The sequence below is a fragment of the Pantherophis guttatus genome, chromosome 3 (genome assembly GCF_059756535.1).
Source record: "Pantherophis guttatus breed Tessera chromosome 3, ASM5975653v1, whole genome shotgun sequence".
In the NCBI taxonomy this organism is placed as follows: Eukaryota; Metazoa; Chordata; class Lepidosauria; order Squamata; family Colubridae; genus Pantherophis; species Pantherophis guttatus.
This window is the reverse complement of record NC_142065.1, coordinates 55,871,744-55,891,123: the sequence shown is the minus strand read 5'-3', so window position 1 is coordinate 55,891,123 and position 19,380 is coordinate 55,871,744. Positions and strand designations below refer to the sequence as shown.

Below are 19,380 nucleotides of genomic sequence, written 5' to 3'. Positions count from 1 at the left end.
TAAATCACACAGTAAACTGCAGGCCAGAAAAGGTTTCATTTTCAAGATTATGGTCCTCTTCTAAAGATTGAAGCACTTCAAATAATTCACTGCATGCAAATAGATCCATATCTAAAAACACAGTTTTAGATAAAATAAACTCCTGCAATCTTTACTAATTTCAAATAGAACAATTTACATAGGGGCAGTTTAATGGCTGAGTGAGCTGGGCTTGTACTCAGGACCCCCAGCCGAACACTGTGCTTTACTGATTTGTTGAATAAATTACTCCAGTAAGCTAGGAAACCAAAAGAAATAAACAGAACAACTGCAGTCGTAATGGTTCCCATATATATCTGCATAAGATCCAACTCAAAATGTCTTTAAATTTCCCTAACCCAAAAGCATATCAGATTAAATTTTGAAGCTTATTTCTTTAATCTTCTCCTCCCACTCACCACCTAAGATCTACAGATTCTTTCAGTACAAACTGAATTTTTAAATTAGTGCCTTAAGACTTGCTTCTTTTCCCATTTCAAGTTTGATACAATTTATTCTGCATCATAAAACTCACTGGAAATGGCCTTTAAAGCAAAAGTCCTACAACTATTGCCAATAGTTAATGTTAACGTTAAGCTAGAAGAATATTTGCAAAATGTAAAAGTCTTGTTTTGTTCACAAGCAGCAATGACCCAAGACGATAAACTGCTCAAGGCAGCTAGCAAGTCTCCATTACCTCCCTCTCTCATCTTCCTCACCCACTGTCTGCCTCTGAGAGATCCTCAGAACAAGGAATTTTGAGTGCAGAGGCTCTACAGACACCCTATGACAGGGCAACATTGCTACCTATGTTGATGGAAGTATTTCATTTTTAGGATTTCTTACAATAAGAAACTGAATTAAACAACTATGCTAAAGCTCTATACCCGTGATGGTGAACCTATGGCACGGGTGCCACACGGGTGGCACACAGAGCCATATCAGTGGGCACGCAAGCATTGCCATAGCTCAGCTCCGGCGTGTATGCGTGCACTGGCCAGCTGATTTTTGGGCCTTCCAGTCCCACCGGAAGTTGGGAAATGGGCTATTTCTGGCCTCTGGAGGGCCTCCAGGAGGGTGGGGAAGGCTGTTTTCGCTCCCCAGGCTTCTAGAAAGCCTCTGGAACCTGGGGAGTGTGAAAAACGGGCCTACTGGGCCCACTGTGCCATCGCATGCTAAAAGCGGAGAGGGGGGCATGGGGATGGGGTGCATTGAATTATGGGTGTGGGCATGCACGTGGGCGACTTCCCCGTGCTCCCCCCGCTTTTGGCACGCGACGGCAAAAAGGTTAGCCATCACTGTTCTATATTCATCTGCAGAGAAGGGTATGTCAAGAAAGTATGATCCCAATCAATCATCTGTAGTAGAATATTCACTCTGCTTTACCAGTGAACTTGTCTTAACTAACGATAAAAAGCTGGATAAGTTGGATTTCCTAAACAACTGTGGTGATTTGATGAATGAACTCCATAAAAAAAATTCATAAAATTGTGCCTTACTTAGGGCCACAATGACTTACATTGCAAATTCCAGCTCCAATTGTAATCGTAAGTAGAAGACTACCTGCACTCCAGCGGCGGGTTTCAAAACTTGTTGCTACTGGTTCGCTTATGGACATGCATGCACAGAGGCTTCTGCGCATGCACAGAAGCATCTGGGCGGGTCGGCAGAGCCTCCCACTGCCGCCACTACCGGTTCACCCAATTCGGGGAAACCGGTAGCAACCCACCATTGCTGTACTCCAACAAAATAGGCATTTTAAATACACATAAATAATGTCAGATTTAATATACCTTTGATAAACTCTCTTAACAACTAAATAAAATGATGGGACTAGAACGTTGGTGTAGAGAGAGCTGGAAAGGATTGATTAAAGAATATTTGTGGTCTTTTTTCTCAATTTGTTTCCTTACTAGGGAAGAATTAAAGTGAAAGAAGGGAAAGACCTGAGAAACTTCAGATACTGAAATCCTATTGAAGTATAATTCAGTATCAACTTAACAGTTCTGGACTTTTTCAACATGGAACTGTTACATGGATAGATTTCACAATTCTGCATAAGGATTATATTCAGAAGCTGTGTTGCAGAACTGACCTACCAGTGTAAGTATTCGTAGACCAGAACTTTATTTGTTCTAAAGCAGATGATTCTACAAGGGTACTGCAAGGAACTCTTATGAGCTTTGAGCTTCTGTGTCAAAAATCTATTCTTCCAAGCTCTCAATCTTAAGGTTTTCCATTTTAGTGACATAATAACTTTGGATCTGAATCTTTTATTCGGGATTTATTTTTTGACCAATTCTTTCTTTCAGCTTTTATTTTGAAAGAATGTTGACCAAACTCACAATACTGTAATGCAATATTCTTTCTGCCTACATCCCTTACCAAATGTCCAGCCACTTGTCAGACTTAATCAATTTCTAACCTTTCAGTCCAAGACTTCTTTCCATTGACATCTAGAGATGATCTCTGATAGAAACTCTTCTTTTCCATATCAGTACTGAACAGATTCCACCCCCAGTGATTCACCAATAAACGGAAATCTCTATAACAGCCATCTTAGTTGTGACAATTACTTTCCCAGTTATGCTACACAATTTAGCTGTCCTTTTTGCAACAGCCACCAGAAAAAAAGATAATAATTTATATTTCCAATACCATCTTGGAGAAACATAAAAACAAGATATCACAAAACTGTATTATTCTGCTCATACTCAGCAGAAAACAGGAATCCAGACTACAGAAATTAGCTCGTTATTTATCTGAAAAATCTCACAATTATCTGCAGAACAGATAAAATCACAATACAATCCTGTAACAGAAGGATCTTATATGCAACAACTAATTAATCAAACTCTGCTAAACCCTAAACTGGACAGGTTTTTTATTACTCCCATGATACTCTGGTAGGTATTCTTCAGGCTATATATGAATCATCTCTCCAATTCAGCATTTGTAATTCAGCCTGCCAATAAAACAACTAACCTTTTAAAACAAAGAATGTGATTAGCTGTCTCACAAAATATAGGAAAGAGACATAGAAACATTTTATACATCTAATTTACTTAATTTACACTGGTACAGAAAAAGACTTCATTTCTTCTCCCAAAAAGTTTATTCTTTGTATTTGGCAAACACAACAGTTCTAGGGTCTTTGGTTTAAAATAAAAAGCCATTACAATGTTTAGATTCTTGAGAGTTCATGAAAATTCCATGTATAAAAATTTGCAAGTCACGTCAAGAAAGAACCATCCAGTAAAAGTTGTCCTTGATTTACTAACATTTGTTTAAAGACGATTTAAAGTTATAACACTACTGAAAAAATGACTTATGACTTGCCCTCATGCTTATAACCATTACAGCATTTCCGGGGTCATGTGATCAAAATTCAAGCACTTGATAACTGGCATGTATTTATAATATTTGTTGGGATCATGTGGTTACTATTTGCAATCTTTTAGGGAGAAGGCTTCTGACAAGTAAAGTCAATGTGGGAAGCTGGATCCCACTTAACTGCTGTGTGGTTCACTTAAAAACTGTGGCAAAAAAAAAGGTAAAATCAAATGTAGCTCACTTAACGAATTTATTGCTTAATGATGAAAGTCCCTGTCCCAATTATGGTCATAAATTGAGAACTACCTGTAATCTAAAATGCAGTCCAAGTGGAATTTAAATTCCATATTTACTGTAACTGGGTGTAAGATGAAGGCATATACTGGTCCTGTATCTGATTTTTAAAAAATATAAACAATAATGCGCTTCAATGGTTAGATGGCCTAGACATTGATATAGAAGAACATAGATCTTCTTAACAGTTAAATTTTACTCAGTTCTACTAATCTAGTGGAAATGTTCTGTACATTGCTAGTCCATGTATGAAGTGCCATATGCTAAATAAAAAAAGAAATATTATTTACAATGTACATTTTGTAGAAATATAGTGGAATCTAAGAATGTAAGGCAATTAATTCAAATATATTATATCCAGTAGAAAGTATCACAGCACTATATAACATTCAGTCAGTTATTTAATTCCTAATTTTCTAAACAAGTACAAAACATCCTACATGTATAGTCAGAGGGGTGGATAAAAATCAATGATTTTTTAAAAAAAATTAAATCAGATTTTTAAATTTAAATCAAATTTTTATCAAATTTATTTTAATAAAATGCTTTTGGAGTAAATATCTATCTAAAGATATTCTATTTAAGATAGATAAATAATTTAGTTTATTCAGCAAGAAATGGAGTTTAGTTATGTAGCGTGAGGCTGTATATTCTGCAACATTGGGACTGTCAGTAAGTCAACAGAGGTCAGAGGTGTAGCAGAGATGACAGTTGCTGTTTAAAAATTATGATTTAAATCAAGTTGATTTAAAGCAAGCCTTTTTACTAGTGATTTAAATTGATTTAAATCAAATCCACCTTGATAGACAGTAATACATTTTAAATCAATATTATACATTCTAATATAAAACTTATCAGGATTAAGAAATCTCAATGTAAACTATCAAAATTACAATACTAACCAATTACAATTGTAAAACACCTGACTCCAACCAGCAATTTGAAGCTGATCTGAATACTAAAGTCATTACAATTTGTTGAAAGGCAAAGTAAGGGAGCTAAACCCACATTTTATAGGATAGAGCTCACAATCACAACTGAGAAGGTCCTATTTTTTGTATTCTTAAGAAACACTACCATAGCAACATATACAAGATGATTAAAATTAAAATTTAATAGTATATGCATCTGCAGACCTCTGAATATTTTTATGTTAAAAAATAATAATAATTTATTCAAGCCCAGACTCACTGGAAAATCTACTTCTCAAAGGTCACCTTGAGCATGACTATTGCATATATTTGCTAATTGAAACTTCAACTGCATATTGTGACCTATACGAATGAATGTGCAAAATCAAGTTCAACTTAAAAATACAGAAAGGTTATCTGCAGTATGTCAAGTAGAGTAATGTTACTTGAAATAATACAGTTTCTTGTGACAAAACTTGACCAATAAACAGTTGTTTCTAACTATGTTGATCAAAATAACAAATGTGTGCCAAGATGTCACAATCCAAGCTCCATTTTTTAAAATTAAATTAATCAAGATGCCCAATGGAAATAACATCAAGAGTCTACATGAAGATGCTTGATACAACTATTTGGGCACCCTTCAGGCTGATAACATCAAGCGGCCTAAAGTCACAAAGTAAGTTTGAAATGAACATACCATGAAAGCTAAGATCATCTTAAAAGTCCAAACTTTTAGTACTTTTCGAATGGAGGAAGAAATGCCATCAAAGCAATTAATACCTGGGCAATTCCAGTCATTAGATTCATAGTTGGAATAGTGGACTGGGCTCAAGCACAACTAAAAGCCCTGGATAGTAAGCTCAGAAATATAATGACAATGAATTATGCCCTTCATCCATGCAGGGATGTTGACAGATTCTTCTTACCAAGAAAAATAGGTGGGTGTGGAAGAATATCTGAAGGACAGTGAAGAAGATGTACTAAAGCTAAGATACCATGAAAGCTTACAGAGGCAAAGCAGATAATAAGGAGACCTGGAAATGGCTAAAAACAGGAAAGTTGAAGTAAGAGACAGAGAAGCTAACTCTGGCTGCAAAAGACAAAGCCTTAAGATCCAAAGTCAGAATTTAAAAGATAGCAACAGAAAGTCTCTGCAAAGAAGCTGAAGAAACGGTGGACTGCTAGTTAGCTGCTGCAAGAAGATTGCACTAACTACCCGTGTTTCCTCGAAAATAAGACCGGGTATTATTTTCTTTTGGGCCCCAAAATAAACACTAGGGCTTATTTTGGGGGGCCTCTAATCCCCCCCCATACAGGAGGCTCACTTTTTCTGCTTGTTCGCGGTAGTGCAGGAAGCCATGTGACACATTAGTGATGCTGACATGAGTCCCTCACAGCTAGGCCATGCCCTGACACCTGCCTTGCCTCACGGCCATGGCACCAACACACCACTTGCTCCATTGCAGCCACGAGCAAGCAGAAGAAGTGGGCCGGCAGCCATGTGGGTTCCTGCTGCTCATGGTTGCCGGTGCTGTCACCATGAGGCAGGTGTTGGGGTATCGATGGCCTGACTGTGGGGTGCGTGGGGCAGCTCCACCACCACCCTATCTCGTCACACGGGCAACCAGATGGAATGGACAGCCAGGTGACTGCACAAACTCTTAAGTAGGGCTTATTTTGGGGGGTAGGGCATATATTAGGCACATGTGTAAAAACATGATAGGGCCTATTTTCAGGATAGGGCTTATTTGCAGGGAAACAGGTACAAACAATGGCATGGACAAGTAGCAACAATGGTGCATTGTCTGTGAGAAATATGATTTGCCTGAGAGCAGGAACTTGTGGGACCACAAGTTTCTGTATTCCCAATGGTCTGGGACTTTAGAATACAAATAGTCAAGCACCTGCCACTCAACACTCCAGATTTAACAATTGTTGATATGAAAGAAAAACATGTCTGGATAGTGGATATTGTAGTGTCCACTATCCAGACATGTTTTTCTTTATCCAGAGACAGAGGAATAGACAAGAAAGAACTGGAAAAATTAACCAAATATAAACACCTGCAAATACAAATAGTCCTCGACTTACAACCATTCATTTGATGACTGTTAAAAATTACAACAGCACTGAAAAAGGTGACATTACCTGTCCTCACACTCATAATTGGCCTAACTCTCCAATGCTGTAATTTTAATTTTAATTTTAAATGGGGGATTTTAACTGTTGGGCCAAATTGTTTAATATATTTTAAATTGTTTTTAAATTTTGTATTCTATGTTTTTTACCTATGGCTGTTCACCGCCCTGAGTCCTTCGGGAGAAGGGCGGTATATAAATTTAAATATTAAATTATTAAATTAAATTAATAATTGATGCAGCATCTACACATAGTCATAATTTTAGTACTTGTAACCAGCATGTATATACAGTGGCTGCAGCATCTCAGGGTCATGGGATAGCCATTTGTGACCTTCCCAGTGGCTTGTGACAAGCAAAGTCAATGGTAGTCAATGGAAAGCCACATTTGCTTAACAATCTCATGATTCAATTAACAACTGCAGTGATTCGCTTAACAACCCAGACATAAAGGTTGTACAATTGCGTGCAACTCACTTAATAACCATCTTGCTTTACAACAGAAATTCTGTTCTTAATTGTGGTTCTAAACGACTGTGGCAAAAGAAAGCAAAGATGGTATCAATATTAATAGGTGTCTTGGATGCAATTCTAAAATACCTGGAGCACCACTTGAATATCATTGGCACTGACAAAATCACCACCAGTTAGTTAATTGCAAAAGGCAGCTTTACTTGGAATAGCATTTTGTGACAATACTTTTAACACTGTCAAACAACATCTTCCTATCCCAAAACCTAGGGAAGAATTTGATAAATGGCTAAAAATGTCAAACCCAGTCTAAAGATCTGATTTGTGGAAGGAAGGAAGGAAGGAAGGAAGGAAGGAAGGAAGGAAGGAAGGAAGGAAGGAAGGAAGGAAGGAAGGAAGGAAGGAAGGAGCAGCCATGAATCCTTTGAGAGGACATGGCTGTTTTAATACTAGAGATGGTTTGCTTATGCTAACACACTTTGCAAAGCATCCCTTTCAAATCATTTAATCAAAACTATAATAAAAAATATATTAAACCCCCCCCAAAATAACATTCTGGACAGAGAGGACCACTGGTTTGAAAGAAGGGTCAAAGAGACTATCTATCGTATATTTCGAAGTATAAGACGCACCTTTTTCCCCCAAAAAAGAGAGTGAAAATCTGGGTGCGTCTTATACTCCGAATGTAGCCCCCCCACCCAGCCTCGCAAATGGAGAATTCAGAGGCTGAAAGAAGCTTCAGCAAAAAAAGCCTCTGAAAGGCTTTTATCTAAAATAATATGGCAAGCAACAAAAGAAGAATCAGTAAAGATTCTAACCAAACTATGCTAACAAATCTGGAGAATGATACAATAACCAACAGATTGGAAGAGGTTAATCTATATACCTATACCAATACCAAAGAAAGGAGACTGAACAGAGTACAGAAAGTCCTTCAGAATAAAAGCCTCTGAAAGAAGCTTCGGAAAAAAAGCCTCTGAAAGAAGCTTCAGAAAAAAAGCCTCCAAACAAAGCTTCAGAAAAAAAGTCTTTTTTTCTGAAGTTCTGTTTCGGAGGCTTTCAGAGGCAGAAAAAAAAAGTTTTTCCTGAAACTGAGTTTCAGAAGTTTCAGAGGCAGAAAAAAAAGCAAGGCACAGAGCTCACAACCAACGAACCTGTTGTTAAAATTCACTGCTGGAAACAGCTAATTGGGGGTATTCCGGGAGGCCAATCCGTTTTTTTTCTTATTTTCCTCCCCAAAAACTAAGGTGCGTCTTATACTCCGAAAAATATGGTATGTTAAAATTGAACAGCCCACTTTCAAGGGCTCAAGAATGAGGTTCCCATCAAGATCCAGAAGGCACCCCCACTCTGTTGTTGTTTTCAAGAACCGTGAAGATCTGGCTCTTCATTCAGGCCTTTGGTGAGGGAGACTGAGACACTTTGTTTCATCACACTTGCCATCTTTTATCTTTATCTATTATGTCTGATTGATTTGACTGTAATTATTTATTATTTTGAGCCTCCCAGAGTCAATTGAAAATCAGGCATCATATAAACTTAATAAATTATATTATTTAATTTAATCTAATTTGATATAGTTCCAAAATTCCATATATTTTAGTATTTGGGAATCCAAACTTATAGTGCATGTATAGTTGTTTGGAAACTGAGAATCTTTTCTGTTATACTTTATTTGACTTTTCTTATTTAATTTCTTATTTTCTTAATATAATACCTAAACAACTATGTTAAATTCTTCACTTTTAGATTGAAAGGCAGTAAAAAATGACAAGCAAATGCAGATTTTCTAGTTTAAAAGCAATTTCAGATCTGAAAAATATGCAATTATTCAGATGATTATTACTTAGCACTGCAGAAAGAGGTCATTACATTGTTTCCAGCATAGTACAGTATGCTATTAAACCTTAATTAAATCCCCTCTGTGAACATACCAGGTAGTATGATGACTACATACAATAATTAATGTTTAATTAATGTCAAAATCATCATGAATTCCTAGAAATAGGTCTAGATATTCTACATATCTGTGAATTATAAAGGCTAGGTTGAGAAAGATCCAAAATAAAGGATCTGAGACTCATTTACCTTCTCACAAAAAAACTCATTAGGATTCATGGGTGAGAGTGTCAGGTATAGGTTGTAAGTAAAGATGCTGGTTTTCTTTTATACTAGCAGGTTTTTTTAACTACCTATAACAAACTACTTTCTCAAGAGCTATGTACTTGAATTCCAGTGTATGAGCTTTCTAGTTCAAGTAAAATCGATTTACATGTGGCAACTTGTATTTGCATGTCTCAAATATAAGGCTTAGAAATAACATTTCAGATTTATTTAGCCTTATGATAATTTAATAGCTACAAAAAAGAAAAATGTACCCTTAATTGAATTTTAAAAAAAAAAAAAACAGTATCAACCACACAAAATTTGATAAGCTAACTGCTTTTGCTACTAAATAAATATATACATCTACCCTTAAGTTTGAAAGATGGCATATCATATACATTTAGAATTCAAACTGAATCTCAATAAGGTGCTCCTTGTGAAAAGAGAAAGATTCTTACCGTTTTTTTGGCTATTCCCACATTTTCTAAATTGCTTTCATAGCTACCATAGAGAAGACACATTGATGCTATGCTGATAAACAAGTGAGTTCATATGCTTTTCTCCATTTATTCTGCAGGTAGTCCTCACTTAATGATCATTCACTCAGTCATTTGAAATTATGATGGCACTGAAAAAAATGATTCTTTACCTGTTCTTGCAGTTATGGCTGTTGCAGTGGCCCTGCAATCAACTTGTTTGCACTAATGGTTGGCTGCCAAGCGCCCCTTGTTCATTTGCAATATTCCCTGTTGCCTTCCTCAGAAAGTCAATGGGGAAGCCAGCAGGGAAGGTCACAAGCTGCTGCCACCCAGTGAAAGTGGAGAGACAGTGAGGTACTGTAAATTAAGAAGTAAAGGTGCCTCAACAGGGGTGGAGGAGGCCCGGGGAGGCTCAACATAACTATAAATGAGTATCTTCCTAATCAGGTCTAAAAAAATCTTGGATTGAGTGGAGAGTGGAGAGATGTTCAGACATGGCCGGTGCCAAGCCTCCCACAGTCTCCCCCATTCCCGAGGCACTCTGCACTCTTTACATGAGACACTATCTGCTTAACAACCCATAAGATTGCTTAACCCCTGCAGTGCTAAGATTGCTGCTATTGAGGGAAACAATCATGTGACATTTCGCTTAATAACTTCTTCACTCAACGATCAAGATTCTGGTCCCAACTGTGGTCATTAGGTGAGGATTCAAATTATTACACTGATGTTACTGTAAAGTTAAAAGATTAAGCCATGTATCAGCAAATCCCTAGTTGAAATATCTACATTGTCATAAGTAACTCTACTTTTATATCAAGCAGCCTTGTGAAAGCCAAACCAAAAATGACTCTTGTAAACATATAAATGTTTAATTTTTTAATCCCAAGCCCATCACATCACCATTTTTCTTTGGAATTACAACATGACAGCTGGTTTAATCTTCCCTTCCTAGCCTTGATCCCAATTAAAATTGTACCTATGCTACCAATATCTTTGGGAAAAGAAATTCTAAAGAGCTGCAAAGTTAGAAACAGCTGTTCAGAGCACAGCTTGGGAGAGAAAGTTTAAACATATCTGTTTGTGCTTTATTTTATTTTTCAAACAGTATGCCACTCTTCAAAATCAGACTTCAAGATAAGATAAAATATCTCTCCACCTTATGCCTATATTTTTTTAAAAAATGAAATCCTTCCAAATATTATGTTTAGTGTCACATGCTCTACTTAAAAGCACTCTTTCCACTCATCAAATAAGAGATGTATATTTTTGTAATTGAGTAATATGCAACAAATGACTTAGTCAGTATTTAATACGTGCATTCAAACTATACAAACAGTGCAAAACATTCTTGTTAGCAATGGTGACAACTTTACTATATATTTACTAATTAACATTTGACTAGGAATAAAGGCCAGACATACACTATTATCAAAGAAAAGCCATAAGGTATGATCCATAAACAAACCTAATAATCTAGCTGATTATAACAGACCTTTAGACTTAAATATCTTATTGACAGTTGTATGCAGAAAGATAGCATTAAACTTGATTAAAACTGCTATTTAGACAAATTGCTTACCTAATGGCTGAGGAAAACAAGTATGATACAATTTCTTCTTCAAAATAAACAATGAATTGGACTTTGCCCACCCTAAACTTCAATTGCAAAAGATCACATTGCTAATCCAAGTCTTCAAAATTAGTTTTTTAAAAAAGGCAATTGGATGATCACAGTGCTAAATTTAACTGGACATCATAAAAAGAATGAATAAAAATCAGAAAAAATATGGATTGAAGTAAGAACCTGTTCTCTGTATTCCTAGGACAATACAAAATATTAATATCCTTCTATCCTAATCCTAATTACTATCCTAAGCACAACTGATTCTGCTTAAAGCAGACAACTCCCAGACTCTTTCCCTTCTTTTCCCTCAAAATCACTGCAAAAGTAACATGAAACAGCAGTGACAGATGCCTCTCCTTTCCTCCTGAAAAGGACTTTATCCTGGCACTGGCCTTGCCCACAAATTAAACTGTAGAGAATTATCAGACACTCTGCACTTCAGTCTTTGAACAGTAAAAAATCTAATTGTTTCAGAGAAAAAAGTGGGGGCTGGTAAATGTTTCGCAGAAAAGAAAAGTTTACTTAGTAAGGTATGGTTCCAATGACTTTTGTCTCTACACCTGACAAACCAGCAGGATTATAGGATGAGTAAAATTTGGCTTTTCAGGTATTCTGAATTGCCCCAGTCTGTTACATTCTTTCAGCAGACTTTTCACTCAGTGGTTATAGTTGATATATCACACTACATTTATAGGAACAGTTTGAGACAAAGTGACTGATGGAGGCACAGGAAGGAACCCTTTCCACAACCTCAAATGTTTGAAGGATATAGACAGAATCGCATTATGTGACAAATCTGTAGAACAGTAATCTTTTATCATTATATAATGATAAGTTATACAATGCTTGATTGCAATTTTCAAGACGACTCTTAACAGAACATTTAAAATCTGCATTGCAGAACAAATGACTTGCCTATAGAAAATCCCAGGATTGATTCCTGACATCTCCTGCCAATGTACTCAAAAAGCATATCACATTTAACACTCACCTAGATTAAGTGTTAGGTCTTGGCAAGAGAAAAGAACAGAGCAAAAGACAAAGATCACACATTGCTCTGAGACATGGATCTGCCCTACAGGCATGCTCTCCTTTTGCAGTGGTCAACCTCCAACAGAAGTCTACTATTTTTCCCCCCACACTCTCACCTTCCTGCCTTGGTGTTATGCTTAGTTGTTTTGGCTGTCATCGCCTATTTTCTCGGGGTGATTACTTTATCGGGCATCTTTCCCCTTAATAGTAGCCCATGAGAAAAATAGTAACCCATACACTATGGCCTTACAAAGAAGGGAGGGAGAGAAGGAATGTGACATCACCTCTTGGCCCTTGAAGTTTTGAGGTGTGTGGATAGGGAAAAGAGTGCCCGTCTGGTGAGAATTGGATCAAAAAAGCATAATCTATTATTTTAAAATAGAGGAAAGTGAAATACTTCTTTTTACAATACTGTAGTTCACAAAAGGTTATGCCTATTTATGAAATGTGTTAGCTGGAAAAAGTGCTACCTGATTCCTAATACATCAGTACAAACATCCTTGCAAGAAGTACATTCAACTCAGATACCATCTGGCTTCTGAATGATTTAGTAAATGTGTGAGGTTTGCCCATTCACTTCACTCTCTTTAAAGACAATCAACTGCCTAGAATACTGAATTGACAGTAGACAGGAATCTAGCAAACCTTGACTGGTCTGGAAAAAATACATATACAGAATTGGAACTGGTTATTCCTGGGATAGAAGATCAACAGGAAAGCCCAAGACAGAAGACAGCAATGGCAAACCATTTCTGAATTGTTATCAAAGGAAATGACGTGAATTTGTTCTTATGACTGCTAAGACTTGAGCCTAACAGGAAGAAGTCCCTACTATCTCAATATAATGCAGCTTCATACAGTCCAACTAAAATATTAGCATATATTATATATTAGCCCTTAATTGCCTTTAAAATGACAACAAAATAGATAATGATAGACCAACAAATAGGGGATCTATTTTTGCATAAACCAGAGGTTGGCACAGTGACAATATGATGTTAAATGACACTATACCGCACAAGGAAGGAGACAAAAATAAACTCTTACCCTGGAAAGGGTATGACAGGCAGTCACATTGGAAGGGTTCTACCACGAAGCTCTGCTAATACTTAATGGTATTTGGTTTCACTAGAGTGAACTAAAATTTAAGATATTAACAACTGAGTTGAGTAAATAGTGGAAGGAAAAAGAGGAAAAAGACTGCCAACAGCAAGATGGATGGATCTGATTACAGCAGCAATGAATGCTGTTCTGTGAGACCTAAGAGTTGACACCAGCTTGATGGATCTTAATCAATCTATCTATCATTCAATCAATCACCCTTTTCCATCTCCTATCTGTATAAGAACAAAGGAGTCCTTTAGCAGTCTTATCTATCACCAGACTGGCTTAAGGACTATATTTATTTTAAGAAAATTATTACCTTATACTTCTCTGGCCCACAACTCCCTCCACATGGTGTGCTTTCCACATTCAAGAAGGAGTATTAGTGCACCTTGCCCAAAATTTGCAAGAGATATTCCTCAGTGCATGATCCATATACAGTGGAAATCTTACATTCTTAGAAAAATGTAACTGTTTTATGACATCTGAATTTAAAGCAGTGTAGGTTGATATCCTCCACACAGGTTTTCCTGAAACAGCAATAACAACAGCACTTTACAGCCCTCTCTAAGCAGTTTACATTGTTGGTATACTGCCCCCAACAATCTGAGTCCTTATTTTATCAACCTCGGAAGGATGGAAGTCTGACTCAAGGAAGTCAACCTTGAGCTGGTCAAGATTGAACTCCTGACACTGGGCAGAGTTAGCCCTGCAGTCCTGCATTCTAACCATCATGCTTTTTTCTCAATAAGAATCCTGTATTATTGTAAATTTAATCTAGTTCTGGTGAACAGCAAAAGGTTATGAGCCTAAGAAGATTACAAAAACAAATGTTAAATTTATGGTTTATATAAAATTTATATAAATGTTTACAAAATTATCTGAAAATTGTATAAAAACACACATTAATTGTATTCTAACTGAAAACCCTATCCTATTTCTATGAAACTTGATTTATTTTCTCTACTTACAATGTTTTATTCTTCCTGCAATGTCAACCCATTGTAGTAATATACAAACCAGAACTAAGAAATATAGTATTATCCTTGACATTTAAATAGGGAGTAGGTGGAGATTTGACTGATCACAATCATATACTCCACTATCATTACATATACACATACAAAAAAGAAGGCAAAAGAAGTCACCAATCAACATATTTTATATACAGTACTGATTCAGAATAGATATGGCATCCAGGATTAAATAATTTAAAGGATTAAACAGTTCTTGGACTGGGACACCATCAAAGTGAGAACTGAATTCCAAAAACCTATCACATAAAGAAGAACTTCAAACAGGGCAACGTACTTTCTTCCAGATAGATAGGTAGGTAGGTAGGTAGATAGGTAGGTAGGTGGGTAGATAGATAGGCAGGCAGGCAGGCAGGCAGGCAGGCTGACTGACTGACTGACTGTTTTTTAGCACAGAGTGTTTTTTTTAATACCCTCTGTGGTTTGCTTAGTCACCTTTGGGTACTATTAAATAAGAAAACAGGTATTGATATTAAACCATAGATGTATAAAGGCACAAACTAGAAGATGTGGAGATAGCATATTCTATTATGCAAATGGTTTTAACTCTGATGTTCTACTTTTTATCATTTGTTTTTAAGTACTATTTTTCTGGAATCATGTGCCATGCACACTATCATTTAGTAAATATCAATAAGCACATACAGTAACAGCCTTCTCACATACTGAAATGACAAACCATCTCAATTCACAACCAGTTGCTTAGCCCCCACAAACAGAAAAATAAAATCCCAGGCTGAATGTATCATTCCTTTTGTTTGCTAAATTTGTTCATTTTGGGCCTTCTCCTCAATTCCCCTTTTCTTCCTCGGCATTCATATCCCAGTTTAATCCATGGGCAGCTATGGTACCCAAAACAGATATTTAAACCCCTTTAAGTTACTGCATCCTTCCCCAGCAACATGTAGCTACCATCTGCAGTTGCCTTATGATCCTTGTTTGGTTTAAAGAGTGGCCAAGAAGTGGTATGTCTGTGCCTAGGCATACTCTAAGATACATTTATCCTATCATATTCAAAGTGCCTTAATAACTAGACTGTGGACTTACGTGAAGGGATAAAAAGAGAATATTCAGTTATGTTGCACTTATTCCTGGCTGTTCAAATATGATTTAACAAGTCTGGTATGGGGCCTCTGAATTAGATCAAACATGTCAAACTTAACAAGTCTCCTACTATAGTAACAATGTAGAGCTGCAATGGTAAATTAGAAGTGACTAGAAAACACAGCATGAAGGGTCAGTTCAAATACAACAGAATTTCTTGGAAATGGAACAGAATTAATTGTAGGTAAGGAATAAAGTAAGTAGGAAAAACGAAAAATGTCTTAGAAGAATTAGCTGAAAAGTTTTGGCAGCAATCCAAACACCTAAGACTTGGTGAGATAAAAGAAGGCAGCAAGTCAAACTAAGAAGGAATTCAAGTGCTAGGTTTCAACTCAATTTAAGATTGCATTTACTACCTGGATTGCCCACCATTAATAATAATATAGCAGTGGAACATTAAGAATGCTAGCATCTCTCAGCTTCCTGTACATTTAATAACAATGTGTGAACTACTTACCTTTTACAGAAACAGATTTCAACATTTTTCCTTTTCCACTTTGTAGACCAGGTGGACTGAACATACTACAACAATCAAATGCAGTATTCCTCCACTTCTGTAAAACTATATCAAGAGGGCGTAATCTTTATTGGAGTGAAGACTATCTAGTCTTTGAATAAAAGTCCAAAGCCATACCGTAAATGGAAGCAATGTCATAGTAAAATATTTAACAGCAGAGAAGAAGAAATGAATAGTAATAGTTGTAGTACTACTACTAAATAGTAGTTTATAATAGTATTATAAACATTTAAACTTTAATGCCAACACAAACAGTGAACTCCATCTCATTTGCTGTTTGCCAATTATCAAATGAATGAAGAACTACATGAGCAAAAGACTAAAAATAACCACACAGAAATATTTTCTCACAAGTTTATGTACACTAAATTGTAATGGAGTTGATGAGATAAGGCAAGAAAAATCAGAGTGGCACTTCTGTGATAAGGGTAACAGGATGCTTCCATAGAAAAGGGACGTGCCACAATGGACTATAGAGCTGCTTCTTTCAATATGAATAATCTTGTCCACCTGTCAGTGGTGGGTTGCCCCCGGTTTGGACCAGTTCTCAAGAACCGGTAGTAAAACCAGCAGGAGGCCCAGCCCACCACCCCGGATGTCGTCATTCGCAATCTGCGCATGTGCAGAAGCAAGGCGTGCAAGCGAAGCGAGGGCACGCACACGATCCCGTTGCGAACCGGTAGTAAAGGTAAGTAGAATCCCCTGCCACCTATGCCTTAGTTTCATTGAACCCAGATGTTGCTGACCATATTTGTATCCTTTCAGAAACAATGCTGTCACAAAGGAATGTGTCCATAGGCACATGGTAGATGTTCCTAAAAGGGCTTAACATTATTTCGTAACATTATTTCATCATGGCTTCTTAAAAAGGGAGAAGACAAAGTGGGCAAAATAATTAAAGTCTGGAGGCAAGATGGGATAGAAGTCCAAAATAAACCATGGCTGCTGAGATGAGTTCAGGCATAGAGCAGTGTTAACATGAAAACATAAAGCTTGGAAACAAACTGCAGTTCCCTTTTCTGGGCATAATTCCAAACCTATCATTTTCAGACCCTTCTCCCCTTGGAGGAAATATCTGTAACTCATTAAAATACATGAAGTACAGGGTGAGAATTTAAAAATGCCCATATTATGTTCTCTATGGTTCCATTCCTTGAAAAAAGTCAGAGATGTATGGTAGGTATGGCAGACTGTTACTGTTTGAAAGTCTATTTCCAACTTCTTCAAAATCTGATTATATATTGTATTAAGAAGTGCTGCTTTTGTTAATCCTAAATCTTTCCACATTTAGTTTTAAAGGATGGAGAAAAACTCTCTGACCATATTTTCTACACCATAATATAAATATAATTTTACACTACTCTCATAGTTTGCTAATCTCCCTCCCCTCTCCTGCTGATATTGCCATCTTTCCTTCTGCAGGAATTAACTCCATACATTTATTTTTGTTTGTCTACACGTTCTTGTCTCTCTACAAGTTCCACAAATAACGTAAGAGCATGGTTCTCCCCCCCACTTTTTTTTTAAAGACAAGTAACCCTCAGATTACACATCATTTATCTATTCTGGAGAGCAATGATTTTTCAACATTTTCAACATATGCTTCTATTGTTTCCTGTTATTTCTTCTTGAATTAGGCAATATAATCAGGGGTTCTCACAAATGTAAGGAACGTCAAGCATGCATGATTTAGCAGAATATATCAAAATATAGACAAAGAAGTATCACTGCTATATATTTCACCATTGTCTTTCCGCAGGGAAATACCGCTTCAAACATCTCAAAACATAACAATTACTATTCATATTTTTCCATTAAATATATACATGTGTCAACACTTCCACATACTCTCAAAAGAAACAATAATTTTTTTAAACATACAAATGATTTATTTGTACTTTGTAAGGTTACAAATATTTAGATGTCTATCCTGAGGCTCATGAAACAAATTTTCTAAGAATGATTGCTGAAGCAAACACACTGAGAATTATGCTACTACTGTTTGTTTCCTACAGTATTTTTTTCACAGCTGTCCAATCTCCTTTGTCAGATCATATTAAATATATACATACAGGCTATGGGAATAGGAATTAGGAATGCTATCTTGTTATCTCTCTTACAGACCCTCAAGTGGCAATATATTGCTTCTGAGTATCTCAGAATCCTTCTTGAATAAAGGAACCTGGTTTGGTTTCTAAAACCATCATTTATTTATTTTTTTAAATTTGATTTATATGCCGCCTTTCTCCGGAGACTCAGGGCGGCTTACAATGCGTTAAGCAATAGCCTTCATACTTTTGTATATTTTTATACAAAGTCAGCTTATTGCCCCCACAAACTGGGTCCTCATTTCACCTACCTTAGAAAGGATGGAAGGCTGAGTCAACCTTGAGCCTTGGAGAGATTCGAACCAGCAGTAATTGCAGGCAGCTGTGTTAATAACAGGGTGCTTAGACCACTGTACCATCAAGGCTCTTAAAATCAGTGTTTTTCAAACTTGTTACTTTTAAGATGTGTGGACTTCAACTACCAGAATTCCACAGCTAACCAATCATTGTTTACAAAATAGAGTAACAGGATCTATTTGACCCTAAATACAGAATCTACCTCAGACAATATTAGAAAATTGAAATAAAGGCAGGATACCGTACCTGATTGGTAAAATAAAATGTAACTGCATTAAAGGGGCAGCCATCCATGCCTGGTTTTACCATGTACCATTTTCTTAATGCAGCATTTGAATAGTGCATCATCATACTAGGCTATTTCTTTCAAATTCATTTTTGCCTTTTTTTTTTTTTACCCTTTATCATACTTGCTTGCTTTTAGGCCCTCAAACTGTTATGTAGCAGAGCACTAATTTTCCTAAAGTACCTGTTCATTTGTTGCGAGCAGAAGTGAAAATGCTGCTGATAAACAATTGCTACAACTGAGATAAAAACCTTCAGAAGGTTTCAACATATTGGAACCCCAATACATATTCTTCCTCACTTAAGTTACATTGTCAAGCTTCACAAACTAATTGCTTACTTCCATTCTTATAATCCATCTGATTGTTCCACAAGTGCCAACTGTGCATGCATTTCCAAACCTCTGCAATCTTCCCTGGACAACTAGATGAAACCTATTTCAAAATCCACAACTTTCTATTGTGCTCATTAAGGGATAAGTAATTTTAATCAACTTTTTCTTGCTTCAATAATGTGCCC

The 19,380-nt window shown here is 36.5% G+C and overlaps 1 protein-coding gene across 22 annotated transcripts in view; it reads right to left on the bottom strand.

The window, feature by feature from the left end:
* The window catches only part of PTPRF (protein tyrosine phosphatase receptor type F), a 529,684-nt gene that overhangs the window by 349,898 nt on the left and 160,406 nt on the right, over positions 1-19,380 (bottom strand). Inside the window, exon 1 of one of the 22 annotated variants that reach the window (XM_087889631.1) lies at positions 9,924-10,110. The exons of the other annotated variants lie outside the window; for them this stretch is intronic. The gene's annotated coding sequence lies outside the window, so the exon portion shown is untranslated. Of the gene's footprint in view, positions 1-9,923; positions 10,111-19,380 lie in introns of those variants that run through there. 22 annotated transcript variants of the gene reach the window in all.